A 16,884-nucleotide genomic window follows, 5' to 3' on the forward strand; every position below is an offset into this window, starting at 1 on the left:
CAACTCAGCATGCAGGGTTGCTAGGCAACTAGCCTGCTGATGTTAGCCCTACTAGCCTTCTAACATTTGTACCATCCTGCTAGCACTGCATGAGTCAGCCAGTTGCTATCAACACCTACTGCTACACTACAGTAAACCAATGTTTTGGAAATACAGCCGACATCCATATAGCCATCTAACCAGTTATCAAATAATGTTACCGGTATGCAGTTGTTTTAGCCAGCAAGCCAGCCAGCAAAAATGAGTTATTTTAGCCTGCTAGCAAGCCTAGCCAACTAACTAGCCTAGCTAGCCAACTACCACTGTCGACATAGCTAAGTAGTAAGCCAGAGAATAACACCAACTAGTCTAGCACAGGCAGGAACCACAGAACACAGTGTGTAAAAAAGACAGCAGATATAAAATAGACAGCAGAGACTTACCAATTACAGGCTGCGTTAGCTACCATAGAAGAGCCAATGTGAGAGGTGCTTCAGAAGGAGAGGCCATATCACCGGCCACGGCAGGGTGAGCTAATACAATAGCGATAAAGTAAGGTAAATCCAAAGTAGATAGATTTCAGAGGCAATAATCAAGAGGGGGCATTGGGCACAGGACACGAGGGGAAGAGTCAACAATAAGACGGTAATTGGAGGAAGGCTCCAGGCAGATGGAAATTATCACAACAGCACAGACAGTCAGCTACTATAGCATGCTAGTACTAAGCCAAGGTTGAAAAACTCTGGTAGCCTACTTCAGAGACCATGTGTGGGGGAATCTGATTGGTTGTTTACATCACACCAACTCGTAGTTGGTGGATTGTAGCTCACCACTGCCAACACTGGGCCTGCATGGCTGGTGGTTAATGTTAGCCAGCTCGCTAACACAGAATAGATTCTCGATATGACGTTGAGAAATAGTGCATTGTGGGTAGTTTAGAAGATATCCGGAAAGAGTTAGTAAATACAGTTGAAGTCAAAAGTTTACATACACCTTAACCAAATACAATAAAACTCAGTTTTTCACAATTCCTGACATTTAATCCTAGTAAAAATTCCCTATCTTTGGTCAGTTAGGATCACCACTTTATTTTAAGAATGTGAAATGTCAGAATAATAGCAAAGAGAATGATTTATTTCAGCTTTGATTTATTTCAGCACATTCCCAGTGGGTCAGAAGTTTACATACACTCAGTTAGCATTTGGTAGCATTGCCTTTAAATTGTTTAACTTGGGTCAAATGTTTCCGGTAGCCTTCTATTGCTTCTCACAATAAGTGAGTTTTGGCCCATACCTCCTGACAGAGGTGGTGTAACTGAGTCTGGTTTGTAGGCCAACTTGCTCGCACAAGCTTTTTCAGTTCTTCCCACACATTTTCTATAGGATTGCGGTCAGGGCTTTGTGATGGCCACTCAAATACCTGGACTTTGTTGTCCTTAAGCCATTTTGACACAACTTTGGAAGTATGCTTGGTGTCATTGTCCATTTGGAAGACCCATTTGCGACCAAGCTTTAACTTCCTGATTGATGTCTTCAGATGTTGCTTCAATATATCCACATAATTTTCCTACCTCATGATGCCATCTATTTTGTGAAGTGCAGCAGTCCGTACTGCAGCAAAGCACCCCCACAACATGATGCTGCCACCCCCGTGCTTCACGGTTGGGATGGTGTTTTTCGGCTTGCAAGCCTACCCCTTTATCCTCCAAACATAACGATGGTCATTATGGCCAAACAGTTCTATTTTTGTTTCATCAGACAAGAGGACATTTCTCCAAAAACTACAATCTTTGTCCCCATGTGAAGTTGCAAACCGTAGTCTGGCTTTTTTATGTCAGTTTTGGAGCAGTGGCTTCTTCCTTGCTGAGCGGCCTTTCAGGTTATGTCGATATAGAACTTGTTTTACTGTGGATATAGATACTTTTGTACCTGTTTCCTCCAGCATCTTCACAAGGTCCTTTGCTGTTGTTCTGGGATTGATTTGCACTATTCGCACCAAAGTACGTTCATCTCTAGGAGACAGAACGCGTCTCCTTCCTGAGCGGTATGACGGCTGCGTGGTCCCATGGGGTTTATACTTGCGTACTATTGTTTGTACAGATGAACGTGGTACCTTCAGGCATTTGGAAATTGCTCCCAATGATGAACCAGACTTGTGGAGGTCTAAAAAAACATTTCTGAGGTCTTGGCTGATTTCTTTAGATTTACCCATGATGTCAAACAAAGAGGCACTGAATTTGAAGGTAGGCCTTGAAATACATCCACAGGTACACCTCCAATTGATTCAAATTATGTAAATTAGCCTATCAGAAGCTTCTAAAGTCATGACATCATTTTCGGGAATTTTCCAAGCTGTTTAAAGGCATAGTCAACTTAGTGTATGTAAACTTCTGACCCACTGGAATTGTGATAGGTAGAATTATAAGTGAAATAATCTGTCTGTAAACAATTGTTGGAAAAATTACTTATGTCATGCACAAAGTAGATGTCCTAACCAACTTGCCAAAACTTTAGTTTGTTAACTTGAAAATTGTGGAGTGGTTGAAAAACGAGTTCAAATGGCTCCAACCTAAGTGTATGTAAACTTCCGAATTCAACTGTATGTAAAACCCCCAAAAGATAACTATGTTTGTAGTTATAGGCAACCAGATCGTGACTACAACTAAGTTACTAACTCTTTGGCCACACTGTGTTGTTACTTTGGTGAGTAAAAACTCATGCTTTCTACCCTTTAACTGCGCTCTGCCTCCTCTCTGATTAAGGGGCTATTTCTCGCACACCTAGAATATAACGCTTTAATATAGCCTAAGTATTTGTCATTTAAATATTTTAATATATTACTTATGCGTTGCATAATTACAACCACTCAGAATGTTATAATATTATTAGGCTACTTCAAAAGTCTCCTATAGGATACCTGCGTACATTCGTCCCAAATATAATTCCAGCATCCAAACTGTGCAGTGGAAAACCGTAAGAAAACACCAAAAAGTGTAATGATATTCAGAGAATTCCAAGCTAAGCCTTCGATACTGGGTAGGCCAACAAGTTAAGGAGGGATGTAGGCCTATTTTCTATTTGTAGAGATTTACATAGTTTATTTGACTGTGGTGTTGAAAACGCAAACCATGATGTGGAAGCGCCAGAAGTCGGTGTGTGGTGGATTGGCACAGAAACCTGTTGGTAGAAAATATATCATCACAATGTTGAACTTAAGATTTCTACCTAGCTGATCATTGTCCCTCCCAGACAAGGGCAGACTAGAGAGACAGCAACAGACGACACAGAGAAAGGGATGGAGATAGGCAGAGGGGTGAGCACACAGTAGACTGTATCACTTAAAGCTGCTCTGTGGATTCTAATTAGTGCAATGTGTGTGTGTGCTACGTAAGACCGAATTCAGGTGGTGAGTCACATTTCATGAAGTGCTCTGTCATGATCCAACAATGTCATCTTAGTCAAATATCATGTTTCAGTGTGTGTCAGCCTAACCAGCAGTCATGTTTCAGTACACTACAATTCCTCATCCTTATTGATGGCTGTCTCATTCCCAACTCCACACTTGAACTGTTGTACAACCAAATCTGTTTGAGTAATATATTGTATACAGCAGCTATCCAGCAATCCAAGCGCCATTGCTCCAGCAGTAGTAGCAACAGCACCCTCTGTTTTTCATATAGCAGAAGACCATCACTTTCTCGCTTTCCGCAAGAGATTAGAAATCACACAGCACCGCCTACTGCTAGGAAAGAATTACTATTCATTCTCTCTCCCCAAGAGAGGTGTTGACCGTAGCAAGCTATTCCATGCAGTGTAAGGCGACGTGGCTTACTATGGTTCTTGGCTTACTATGAACCATAAAATGTGATGCGAAGAGTCAAAAGAAACAGCCTACATGCAGTTGTGTATCTTCTAAAGAAGTCTGTATTGATGTGAAAGTATAGACCTCACAGTGGACCTCAGATTCATGAAACAAAACTCAAGAGATGCGATAGGCTGCCTTCGTCTAATGTCTTTTGATGCTAAAGTACCCAAACTGCATTGTATTTCAAAGTGTTTTACTTTGAATTATTGTTCAAAATAACTTGCAGTAGACTGCAGCATACAGTACAGAATATAATATATTAGAGGCCTTATTCGCCCATGCTGTTTGTTTGTCTACAGTTCTGAGTTGTTGTCATTGTATGCAGAGAGACAGACATCTCTTCCAATTCCTTGGATGCCAATGAATACAGAGAGGAGAAACAAGTCTTAAAGCGGCAATCTGCATTTCAACCACAATAACAAAGCGGCCTCTCACCACCTTTTTGGGTAAACACCTTAGAGATGGGTCAGCACAGATCCATCGTATGGCAATGGCTATTTTGCATATAGGCCTACTGCAGATCTGATTGGTTATGGAGCACCGGTCTGTGTAGCATATGGGCCTGAGTTGTGCATGTCAATGCAATAGAATCCTACTCCAATGCGCTCGGCCTACAAGAAAATCTCTTGCACAGTTAGTTTTGCATAGTTCATTTTGTTTCGGTATGTTACATTGAAAGTGGCTAATATTGCATTCATTTGAGAACAGTTCCGATGGCAGAGTGAAACGTTGATAGCCGGGGCACAACTTTGGTTTTAGAACTGGGGGGGACATAACATGGCGGAGGGTCTGGGGGTCCTCCCCAATAATTATTTTGGGCATCTAAAGCTAATTACCTGCATTTTTAAACAATCCAATATGCTGTCTCTATTTAGAACAAAAAGTAAGCAAAAATTCCCACAGACATCAAGCTAGGTAAGAGATCATTATTACATATGTTTAAGTGATTAATAAGACTGAACTAGATCAAAACTAATTCCTCACACTCAGGCACCAAAACAAGCCATACAGATACCCGCCGTGTTGTGGAGTCAACAGAAGTCAGAAATAACATTATAAATATTCACTTACCTTTGATGATCTTCATCGGAATGCACTCCCAGGAATCCCAGTTCCACAATAAATGTTTGTTTTGTTTGATAAAGTCCATCATTTATGTCCAAATGCCTCCTTTTTGTTTGCGCGTTTAGTTCACAAATCCAAATTCACGAGGCGCAGGCACTTAGTCCAGACGAAAAGTCAAAAAGTTCCATTACAGTTCGTAGAAACATGTCAAACGATGTATAGAATCACTCTTTAGGATGTTTTTATCATAAATCTTAAATAATATTCCAACCGGACAATTCCTTTGTCTTTAGAAATGAAAAGGAACGCAGCTCACTCTCACAGCCGCGACTTAGCTCATGGCATTCTGCCAGACCTCTTAGCCAAACAGCTCTTATTTGCTCCCCCTTCACAGTAGAAGCCTGAAACAAGGTTCTAAAGACTGTTGACATCTAGTGGAAGCCTTAGGAGGTGCAATCGGACCAGATTTACACTGTATCTTGGATAGGCAAAGACTTGAAAACCTGCAAAACCTCAGATTTCCTACTTCCTGGTTGGATTTTTTTCTCAGGTTTTTGCCTGCCATATGAGTTCTGTTATACTCACAGACATCATTCAAACAGTTTTAGAAACTTGAGAGTGTTTTCTATCCAAATCGACTAATCATATGCATATCTTAGCTTCTGGGCCTGAGTAGCAGGTAGTTTACTCTAGGCACCTTATTCATCCAAGCTACTCAATACTGCTCCCCAGCCATAAGAAGTTAATGGTGCTCCGTGGGATGTTCAAAGTTTCTGATATTTTTTTGTAACTCAACCCTGATCTGTACTTCTCCACAACTTTGTCCCCGATCTGTTTGGAGAGCTCCTTGGTCTTCATGGTGCCACTTGCTTGGTGGTGCACCTTGCTTAGTGGTGTTGCAGACTCTGGGGCCTTTCAGAACAGGTGAATATATACTGAGATCATGTGACACTTAAATAAAGTCCACCTGTGTGCAATCTAACTAATTATGTGACTTCTGAAGGTAATTGGTTGCACCATATCTTATTTAGGGACTTCATAGCAAAAGGGGTGAATACATATGCATGCACCACTTTTCAGTTTTTAATTTTTTAGAATTATTTGAAGCAAATAATTTTTTTCATTTCACTTCACCAATTTGGACTATTTTGTGTATGTCCATTACATGAAATAAAAATAAAAATCAATTTAAATTACAGGTTGTAATGCAACAAAATAGAAAAAACACCAAGGGGGATGAATACTTTTGCAAGGCACTGTATATAAACACACAAACAGGATAGCTTACACATGGATTATTACACAATGCAATGAAATGTCCCTAGTGGACTAACCTGATATGATGGCTTGGTAGACAATAGAAAGGGGTTGGGGACAGATAAAGAGCCGGAAAGAGAGTGGGAGAGACAGAGAGTGGGCTTATTGTACATACATTTGGAAAATACGCCCATCATAAATATGGATATTCAGCACCCTAACAACCGCTCATTCGGATTTAGAAATGCAACACGTATTTAGCCTTGTATGTCTTTGTTGTCTCTCTGTTGAAATCGCCGGTCCGTCTGTGGAGAGTAGTTCATCAGAAGTCTTCACTCGAGAGTTTCCGAGTGTCTTACCATTTTCGGGTCTTGTAGTTTTAAAACCATTTGTAACATATTCAGCTGGAACAACTTCACACACCGGCAGCAACCAGGCGTGATTTGGTCTAATATGTTAATTCTTCAGCGAGTTCTTTTTTAAGCACTTGGGGAAAAATGGCGTTCAAATACGTTTGGCATAATGTCTGTGCTCACGTGGGCATGGTTACTGATTGGATCAACTTTACATGACAAAACATTTTCTCATTTAGAAGGCCAAGATCACATTTCATCTTCTCACAAATAGTTTCATATTTAATCCTATACATTCCCCAACATTTGGATGTAAACCTGACTACTGGGGAAAAGTACACATTCAGAGATACAGTTATGTTGTTATACCGTCCTTAAATGAGATCCCAAAACAACAACTGATCTGACATAACTGTTATTTAAGTACCCACGGACCCTTCCAACTGTTTGGATTACAGAAATATTGTTTCATTATCCAATCTTGGATGTCACAGTACTACAAAATCTCTCCCTGTTGTAACGAAGGGATTTTAACTTCCCTTTCATTGTGTGGGAGAGAGCGAGGTCCTGCTGGTATTTATGACCATCATAAAACGGCCAACTTCACCCCTGTTCCCCTCTGCGGGAGAGAGAGGGCGCTGTAGAGCAGATCCACTGTAACCTGATCCTTCAGATCTTCACAGGAGAGTCATGACACAGGCTAGGGTTGGGTTATAAATTACATCCTATCCCTTTTGTCAGGACCCGGTGCGAGAAACAGTCACTAATAATCGGCAGAACCCAGAAGATGAGGCAGACACAGCAGTACTAGAGATGGTGGTTTAATAAAAGAACAAGATCTTCAGGCAAAGAATATAAATCCACAACGTCCAAAATAAAGCCAAGAGGCAAAAAATGGATATCTTCCAAAATACAAAGAAAATCCACAAAGTGGTAAGAACAGCAAGGGAAAAAACAAACCTCAAAAGACTAATCCAAAAATACACAAGAACAAAACCAGAGAACCTCTGGAAAATCCAACAAGAGAAAATATATGTTCACAACAAGGCTTGGGCTGGGGCTGGGTGCTAACATACAAACACTGAGCAAAGAACTGAGGAACACACAGGGTTTAAATACCAACAAGGGAACGACACACAGGTGCAAACAATAATAGAGCAAGGAAAAAACAAAAGGTTCAAAAAAGGTGCAATGGGGACATCTAGTGACAAAAACCAGAACAGTCCTGGCCAAAACCTGACACCTTTGTTCTGTGGAGAATCACTGAGGACAGGGAAGAAGGAACAGCTGTCATCTACTTCCCAGCATAACAACTATGATTTGTTCTCTTTGAATAAACCTATTTTTCTCCCCCTGATTTACTTTGGGGTCTGTGTCATTGAAGAATAATATCAACTGCTAACAAAAGGTAGGCTAAATCCTATAGGACTATGCAAGAAATAGCAGGTGTCACTCTTATTATTCTTGCTGCTTCCAGTTCAGTAGCCATACCTGCTAGATTAGGTACGCGTGTGGTCTCAATTAAATAGAGTAGGCTATAACCTATGCATGGGCGGAGAAGCACAGGGAAGTTATCTTTCCAAGGAAATGTATCTCCTAAATAGGCCTATTGTAACGGCAGCCTTCCTCCTCTTCGTCTGAAGAGGAGGTGTAGCAGGGATCGGACCAAGGCGCAGCGTAGTTGGTGCTCAACATATTTAATAATGATAAACAGTGAACACTTAACAATTACAAAAATAACAAAATGTGGCAAACCGATACAGTCCTAGCTGGTGCAGAGAAAACACAGAGACAGGAAACAACCACCCACAAACCCCAACACAAAACAAGCCACCTATATATGATTCCCAATCAGAGACAACACAAAACACCTGCCTCTGATTGAGAACCATATTAGGCCAAACATAGAAACAGACAAACTAGACACACAACATAGAATGCCCACCCAGCTCACGTCCTGACCAACACTAAAACAAGCAAAACACACAAGAACTATGGTCAGAACGTGACACCTATGATTAGGCTATAGTTTACTACATTGCCAAGAAATAGGCCTAAATATTGATCACCCATATTACTCTGTCTGAAAATCTTCCCACTCCTAAAAGTTAGACTATAAAAATAGCTTAATAGAAAGTGCAAGTCTCTCCAACTCTGCTCCCTTCAAACTACATCTAGCATAGTGGCTGATATAGCCCCGTTATACAATATAAGGGCCATGTGAGAATCTCTGGTAATTTAACCTATTTCTTAAGTTATTTTTGAGCACTTGATATTGCCTATTGGGTCGCAAAATTGCTAGGACCATGGCTGGCAAGTGAGCTGTGTCACATACGCCTAAAATAACATTGTGGGACTGTCCTACAGCAAGAAACCTAGGTGTCTTCTTAGACCCTGACCTAAACCTCAAGTTGTATTTATAGAAGGTTGTCACTGTATGTAACGATTGTCGTCCTCGTCTGATGAGGAATATGAAGGATCGGACCAAAATGCAGCGTTGTAAGTGTCCATGATAATTTATTATATCCGAACACAAAATAACAAAGTGAATGACAGAAATGAAAATCGAAACAGTTCTGTATGGTGAAACCACAGACACAGAAAACAACCACCCACAAACAAAAGTGGGAAAACAGGCTACCTAAGTATGGTTCTCAATCAGAGACAACGATAGACAGCTGCCTCTGATTGGGAACCATACCAGGCCAAACACAGAAATACAAAACATAGAACAAAACATAGAAATGCCCACCCCAACTCACGCCCTGACCAAACCAAAATAAAGACATAAAAAAGGAACTAAGGTCAGAACGTGACACTGTATCTCTTTGTATAGGCCTACAGAAATCACTCCATCTTCTACAGTTAGTTCAAAATGCTGCAGCTCGACTTTTAACAGGAACCAGAAACATTTTACCATATCACACCTATTTTAGCTTCTCTACACTGGCTACCATTCACTTTTAGAATATATTTAAAAATTGTATTCATCACTTTTAAGGCTAGGATTGGTTTAGCCCCATCCTATACCTCTGATCTTTTATCTCCCTACGAACCAGGACGCAGCCTGAGATCCTCTGGCAAGGCACTGTTGAACATTGCAAAGTCTATATGTTGAAAACGAAAGGCAATTGGGCATTTGCCATTAGGGCATGTAGACTTCGGAATGATATGCCAGAGGAGATCAACATTGCTAACTTGTTACAATAGTATTACCAGTTTTGATAACACTTATTTTGTCTATTCAAAATGTCACTAACTGTCTGCATTCAATTATATACTCAACCATTTTTCAGTCAGTCAGTAAGCACTGATGTTCTGCACCTGTCTCTCTGTAATTATTGAAATAAATGAAGCTGGTATCTTCCAATTACCCCGATATTCCCCTGTCTGACGAGGACCAAAGGACAGAGAGGATGTTATCTGATGTCATGCTTCACAGTCAGGATTAGGGTTGCAAAATTCTGGGAACTTTGAATACATTTCCTGTTATTCCAGAAATTCTATTTGGAGGTTTCCAGATTTCCTACTTATTCCCTCCTGATTCCATGAATCTTACAACCGGGAATTTATTGAAAGTTAGGTAGGCCGTCATTGTAAATAAGAATTTGTTCTTAACTGACTTGCCTAGTTCAATAAAAGTTAAATAAAATACATGTGGAATTTTGCAACCCTAGTCAGGATATTACTAAACCATTACAGACTGGACTGAGAATATATGACTGCCTCAGTGCATGTTGGGGAAACGGAAACTATTGAGATTTTTTTTAACAGGTTGCTACAGACCTGTCTATAAATAACCTCACATAGTTAAATATCATTAACCATAATTGAAGTAAACAAAATACAGTATAGCCTAACTCTCGTGATGAAAAATGAAAATGTTGCAGCAATAGAAAACTATTGACTACTAATATGACTAGCTGAGGTCTTCACTAGATGGCAGTATGAGAGCAAGTAGTAGGATAGCATGTTTCTGGACCGCCCACAGCAGACCTGGGCATTAGACAACCCTTTTACACTTTTAACTTCGCCAACGCTCTGATATATTGACAGAATAAAAGCCATCAAGTATTGTGTGAATTGATGGGCACTGGTCCCAATTCCCAAGACTTGAACATATTAATTATTAGGCTATTAATTATTTCCAAGGAGCTAACCTACATTAAGCTATGCAAATGCGACAATTATTGTCATTTATGACCAAGCACATTTCCCGTAATTGTAATCCTCTTCAACATGAGAGAAAGACAAATAGGGCTCCCATCAATCGAACTAACCGATTGGTCATGCGACGCGCAGCGGGGAGCGTGAGAGGTGTGCACAAATTCATTCAGGGATCCCATGGGATAGCCATCACACTCGCCCGAGAGACAGAGCACCAGCGGAAACAGGAGTGGTTGGATAGTTGGGCAGACTGTTTTACCCAGAGTGCACTGTAGGCTACACACTGAAAACTTCACCTTCGTTCGCGTAGCGATCCGAAAGGGTGGTCTGTCACATTCGTTGAGCCGCATGCATCTCGCTCCATCGAGACGCCCCGTCTCCACGCACAGGCGGCTTGCACTCACATCGGTTCGATTCTTTCAACGGGATACAGGGAGGAGAATCCGTACAAGCTCACAGTGGACTTTAATGTGTACAAAACCTGCTTTATAACGTTTCATGGGGATACTTTAGAGGAAATCTTGACGACCCTGCATATTAACAGGTAAGATACGAGTTTTGAGTTATCAATTCAAACGGCCACTTCTTATTATCTGGTGATTTCTCCAACTTCAAAAACCTCTCCTGTATCTTGCTGTGTCTTCCTATTCTCAAATGCCGAACTATTTCAAATAATGATAGAAAACTCCCTTAAGGTGTACATGTATGGCTATTCAAAAATAATATATGAAATAAATTGGATGGACAATATTCGTTCTCACTTTGACAGCTCACCTAAATTGCTCATCATTGTATTTTCTAATGTGGTCGTTGAATTGAAAAATAAATAAATTAGGCTACACATCCATGTAATTTTTCTGCATAGACACAGTAGGCCTATTCAAAGAAACCTGAAATGGATGCCATATAAAGACACTTATTTTGAGCTGAACTCCACGACAAATAGTACAATCCCGACATATGCACTCAAAGAACAACAGCAGTAGTTTATTGGGATTGAGGACAGACGTCCTCAAAAAGACGTCTTTATGATAACGAAAGACGACCCGACTACCTATAGGCCAGTTCTAGATGCACAAAGATCACGCTCAACAAGAATGGCAGTGTGGGCGCCTGCATAGTGCTGAGGCGCGCGTGTGTGTTCGTGTGTGCGCGCGCGTGCGCGTGTGACAGGCGCATCACTCACTGGCATGCCGGCTGGACGGAAAGACTAATGAATTGACCAAAATGTACGTGCGCCAAGGAAAATTCTACTTGCAGATTCCACTATAATAATTTCATTTTGCCTTATACTGTATGTATTTATGTATTTTTTTCAACACTCGTATGCTGCAAATGGTCAAACAGCTTGGTGATAATATTTTTTAAAACACTAACTTTGTTTAAGTGATTTAAAAAAAAATATCCTTACTAGATACAACTCTAGTAACAAACAATGTTATTAAAGAACAAGTTACTAAAATACTTACCATTTGCCATTTTTTAATACCAAGTATTTATTTTAATCAACAATTCTTATATAGTGGATTCTCTGAAATGCAAAGGACTGTATTGTTATGTGTGTGTGTCAACCATCATTTGTTTCATTGGCACTGGAGGTTTGCTGTTTCTCAACCTCCTTCAACCTCTTGCCATTTAGGAGAATTTTAATTCAGCAAAAGCTTTACTGTGAACAAAGGGTACACAGACAGTCAGGTATGTAAATAAAATCACTAATCAGATAGGAATATGTTCTAGTGAAAATTGAACATTCACCTACACTTATGATCTTCCTCAAAACACTGCAATGCTGCTACCAATATCAAAAATCAGCTTGATGTTGGCAGTAGAGCTTTGGATCTCCAGTTTACTGAATCTGCGCACAAACAGGATATGGTCAAAGTCCTGTTCAAAGTCCTCTGAAATGTTTATGGTTTATATTTATTTGAAATGATGTGTTCACCAGACTTATCAAGGCATAACAAGTTAGACCAATTATAACACAAAAGGCACCATTGAATTTTAGTGGGTTGATCATCATAGACTTTCCATAACAATAAGGTCAATGAAATAGCATCCGCATGTGGATGGTCTGATTGATTAGAGAAAGCTTTGTACCAACTGCAATTAAAGATGGAGAGCTTCCTATATTCTGCTTTAGTGTCTATTTTAAGCCTGGTCAATCCTACTGCACTCCTGGAAACCGATATGACGAGAGACGTAAGTCATGCATATCAATGATCCTGTACGAGTCATCTTGTCTTATGTCATCTTTCTGTAAACAGAGTTTTCGATATTATTTTATTCTACGAGGAGATCTCGAGGTTAAGAACCTCATTTCCGAGAGAGACCTGGCATTAGTGCATGCTTACATACAGTGTTCCTACACAGAGAATCACAATATTAGCTCCTATTTCAAATAATTCTCTCTCTGGGATGATTGTTTGTTCATTGAGGAAATATAAGGATGGGATAGAATACCCCCATAGAAAGGTGATCTCTCCCCGGCAGATAGTGAGGATCAATATCAAATCAAATCAAATGAGGACAGAATGCTGTGTGTGTGTGTATATGTGCCTGTGTGCGTGCATATGCGTTTGTTTGTTTGTGAATGGAAGAGAGAGACAGAGAGAGGGGTAATGTTTTCCATGTCTGTCCATCTATACGTTTATTTCTGAAAGAGAGATAGAGAGTCACTACTCACTCAGAGACAGGGAGAGAGGGAGAGAGACCATCAGGCATGGCTGATGCTGACTCTCAACCTAAATGTAATTCCTTAATGCACTCCAAGAATCAAAGATCTAATAAGGAGTGGAAGGGCCTCTTCAATAATAAAACTGAATCAGCATCTCTGCAGCAGCAAGGGCTGAGGGCTCAGAGGACTCATAAATAACAGACTCTAGGACTGACACATGCTGCTCCAATGGCTGGAAACTGCCAATACCCTTCCCTAATTTACAACCAGGCCTGCCTGCTTAGTCAGAGGTAAATAAGCAATGTTCTAGTCAATGAGGAGGGAGTCATCAAGATCTTGGTAAGGCTGTGGAGTGTAGACAGTAGCTCTGCCTAATTGGTGTAAGCTGCAGACCATGACCATCTATCTGGGTAATAGTGTTTCAGAAGAGGAGGTAAAGAGAAGTGGGGATCTTGAGGGGATTTGTTAAAGGATGCAGGCTTATTAGGTGAGAGTCATACGAGCTTAACTGAGTCATACAGATTATATTCAAAGATTCAATTCAACCAATTGCAGTGTGCTATACCTTATTATGTCCTGACTGTTGATTTGTATTCAAATTGAAAGGCTCGTCAATAATATAAAAGCAGAACAATATTATTCAGTCAGCTATGTTCTTAGTAATGTCTTGCATTTGTTGTCACAGTGGTTTTCATATTACACATATACATTTTTTTCTTTGTGTATTCTAGAGAAATCTCTCCTGTATTTGAGTCCATAACCTGTGTTTGTCAGTGTGTAATGAATATAGACTCTGTAGGGAACAACCAATGCCTCCCACATCATCGATTGAAATAGATGTTGTGTTGCAAGTACTGCTTTCTTAATAATGATGGTTTGACAAGATGTTGTAGAACAGCTCCACTATGAAATATTAGCAATTTACAATGCATTGATCTGTGAACAGTTCCTCCCCACAGACCTTAACACCCCAGTGTTAATCTGTTAAATTGTAATTATTCGCTCCTATGGCCTATTTATTGCCTACCTCCTCATGCCTTTTGCACACATTGTATATAGATTCTCTTTTTTTTCTTTTTTTACCCTACCCTTTTTTTACCCTACTATGTTATTGACTTGTTTATTGTTTACTCCATGTGTAACTCTGTGTTGTTGTCTGTTCACACTGCTATGCTTTATCTTGGCCAGGTCGCAGTTGCAAATGAGAACTTGTTCTCAACTATCCTACCTGGTTAAATAAAGGTGAAATAAAAATAAAAATAAATAAGGCTTGAAGAGTGCACAATACAAAATAATTCACCATCTTGTTTAGCTATGAAGAGTTTCTCTTGACGAAATGCAACATGATAGTCTTGCTCCCTTTCCTATCTCAGGTTTGAACCCAAATAACTGACAGCCGAGGGGAGATTCCCCTTAAATAAAATACTTTACTGTATTTATTGTGGCTCCCTAACCCGCTCTGCAATATTTACTTTTGTCAAATACTCTGGAGTAGTTCTTTGGTCAAGTAATCAGATTGTTTTACTACTGATACTACTGCTACTACTGCTGCTACTACTACTTCTTCGTATACTGCTACTTCTTCTACTAATACTACTAGGAATAATACTACTACTGCTACCACTAACAGGTGGAATCCTGGTAGTGAATTTCAGTCCCGTGAGGATGGCTTATACAGCCCAGTATTTTACACTTTAATCAGTCAGCAGACACTATTATGCAGACTTACAAGCTGTGCATAGGCCCACAACGAAGAAGCTGAACTGCTGCAATATACACCACAGCACTTCAAAAGTAAGTGGTGTGAAGTAGTGTATATATATGAAGAAAATGAGCTAAGGGGCTGTCTTAGTGACAGTAATCCGCTTTGCTTTGTGGAGCCAATCTATAAGGCAGTGCATTAAATGAAGGTTTCTCTTTCAACCGGCCCTCTGCATCAGTGTGTTTTCGCAACCGCGTCTGGAGGGAGAAGTCCCCCCCCCTCAGCTGCTGAGTGCCTGAAATATTTAACAAGGACTGCACTATTTTTGGATTTGTACTCCGTTTGTTTTGGAGCTTATGTAATAACCTGTTGTGTTTCAACCCACCACACATGGTAGTGTTTGGCGTAAGTATGCCATTCTCAGACAAAGGCTCTGTTGGTTAACTGAGGCAAAGTGTGTTTTACCAATCAGGAGTGTGCTGCCGTTTTCAATATGATGCAAGGTTACTTTGAATGACGGCAGGGGTTGGGAATGTACGGGATGTGGCGCCAAATGCCATTCCATTATATTTAACATTAAGGTATTTTAGTATTGTTTGTTCTTTTATGCAGTAATTTGGTCTCTCGCAGACTGTTTTGGGCCTCTCTGGGCAAATTTCTGTGTTAGATTTAATAACAACATACACAGTGAAAGCACTGAAAGCTACAAGCTTCTCATATCCTTAGATTATTTTGTTCTAGAAGCTATTGATCTCCCTCTCTGTCTGTCTCTGTGTGTCTCTGTCTTTCTCTCGCTCTCTCCCTCTGTCTCTTTTTTTAAATCTTTCTCTCACCCCCCCTTCTCTCTCAAATCTCTCTCTCTCCTCTCCTGACTGCTCTCCAGTGAGGTGTCAGATTCTCTGACTCATGCTCTGGGTTGGAGTATGGAAGCAGGGGTGTCATGCACCCCAAAAATCTGAGGGGGCACAAAGTACGTCAGGATGACTGGGGTTGGTCGGGAGGCGGTCTCTGCCCCCCATTCGCATGCAGTCCTGCAATTCTAGAGCCATAATCCTTATGCTTAATTCTATGTAAAAAAATATATGTCTAAAGCCAACTTCATAAAATGGCTAGTAGTATTTCTGAGAAAACAAAACAAAAATACTTGTATTTTATTTTAAACAGGACAAATCTGAGGGGGCAAGCTCCCCTATTGTGCATGACTCCTCTGGATAGGAGGAAAGTGGGAGGAAGTAATGAAAAAGCAGATGAAGAGGGGAAAGTAATTCTGCAGATAGAAGGATTGACCTTCATCCTGGACTGGGATAAAAGCTTGAGTTAATACCATGCCAAAGTGTATTCAGTTCGATGCCAAAAAGTATTTCGAATTATGTATGGTGCAAATGCAAGCGCTCTAATAATAGGATATGTGCAATTGGAAGTGAAAACAAGGCAAATTAACCAAAGAAATACTAGCTTTGTTTTTGGGTCCTGATTTCCAAAAATATTATCCAATTGCTATCTATAGCCAGTGATTTTTTAAACCATTTAAGGACTACCCTATTTTTTTTTTTACATTCTCCCAAAATAAGTTTGCATTATAGCAGTACCCGAAGCATGCTAGATAATCATCTAACATAGTACATTTAAATCCGGGACACTCAAATGAGTATGATATGTTACGTTTGGCATGGTTACATAAGACAGAATGTTACTTAAGGCAAAAACAAAAGGAGGGTGGGTGGGTGGGAACGGTGGCGTATAACGGAAATGTCTGGCAACCCAAAGTTTGCGTGTTCGAATCTCATCATGGACAAGTACTTACTGATTTTTATCTACTCTGC

At 40.2% G+C, this 16,884-nt stretch overlaps 1 protein-coding gene across 2 annotated transcripts in view; it reads left to right on the forward strand.

Annotated features, from left to right (window-relative positions):
• The first annotated feature begins 10,893 nt into the window (after window positions 1-10,893).
• Window positions 10,894-16,884, forward strand: part of LOC139556908 (poly(rC)-binding protein 4-like) — a 42,036-nt gene continuing 36,045 nt past the window's right edge. For both annotated transcript variants that reach the window (XM_071371021.1, XM_071371022.1), the window contains exon 1: window positions 10,894-11,229. The gene's annotated coding sequence lies outside the window, so the exon portion shown is untranslated. The remainder of the gene's footprint in view (window positions 11,230-16,884) is intronic.

This window comes from Salvelinus alpinus, chromosome 28 (genome assembly GCF_045679555.1).
Source record: "Salvelinus alpinus chromosome 28, SLU_Salpinus.1, whole genome shotgun sequence".
Classification (NCBI taxonomy): domain Eukaryota; kingdom Metazoa; phylum Chordata; class Actinopteri; order Salmoniformes; family Salmonidae; genus Salvelinus; species Salvelinus alpinus.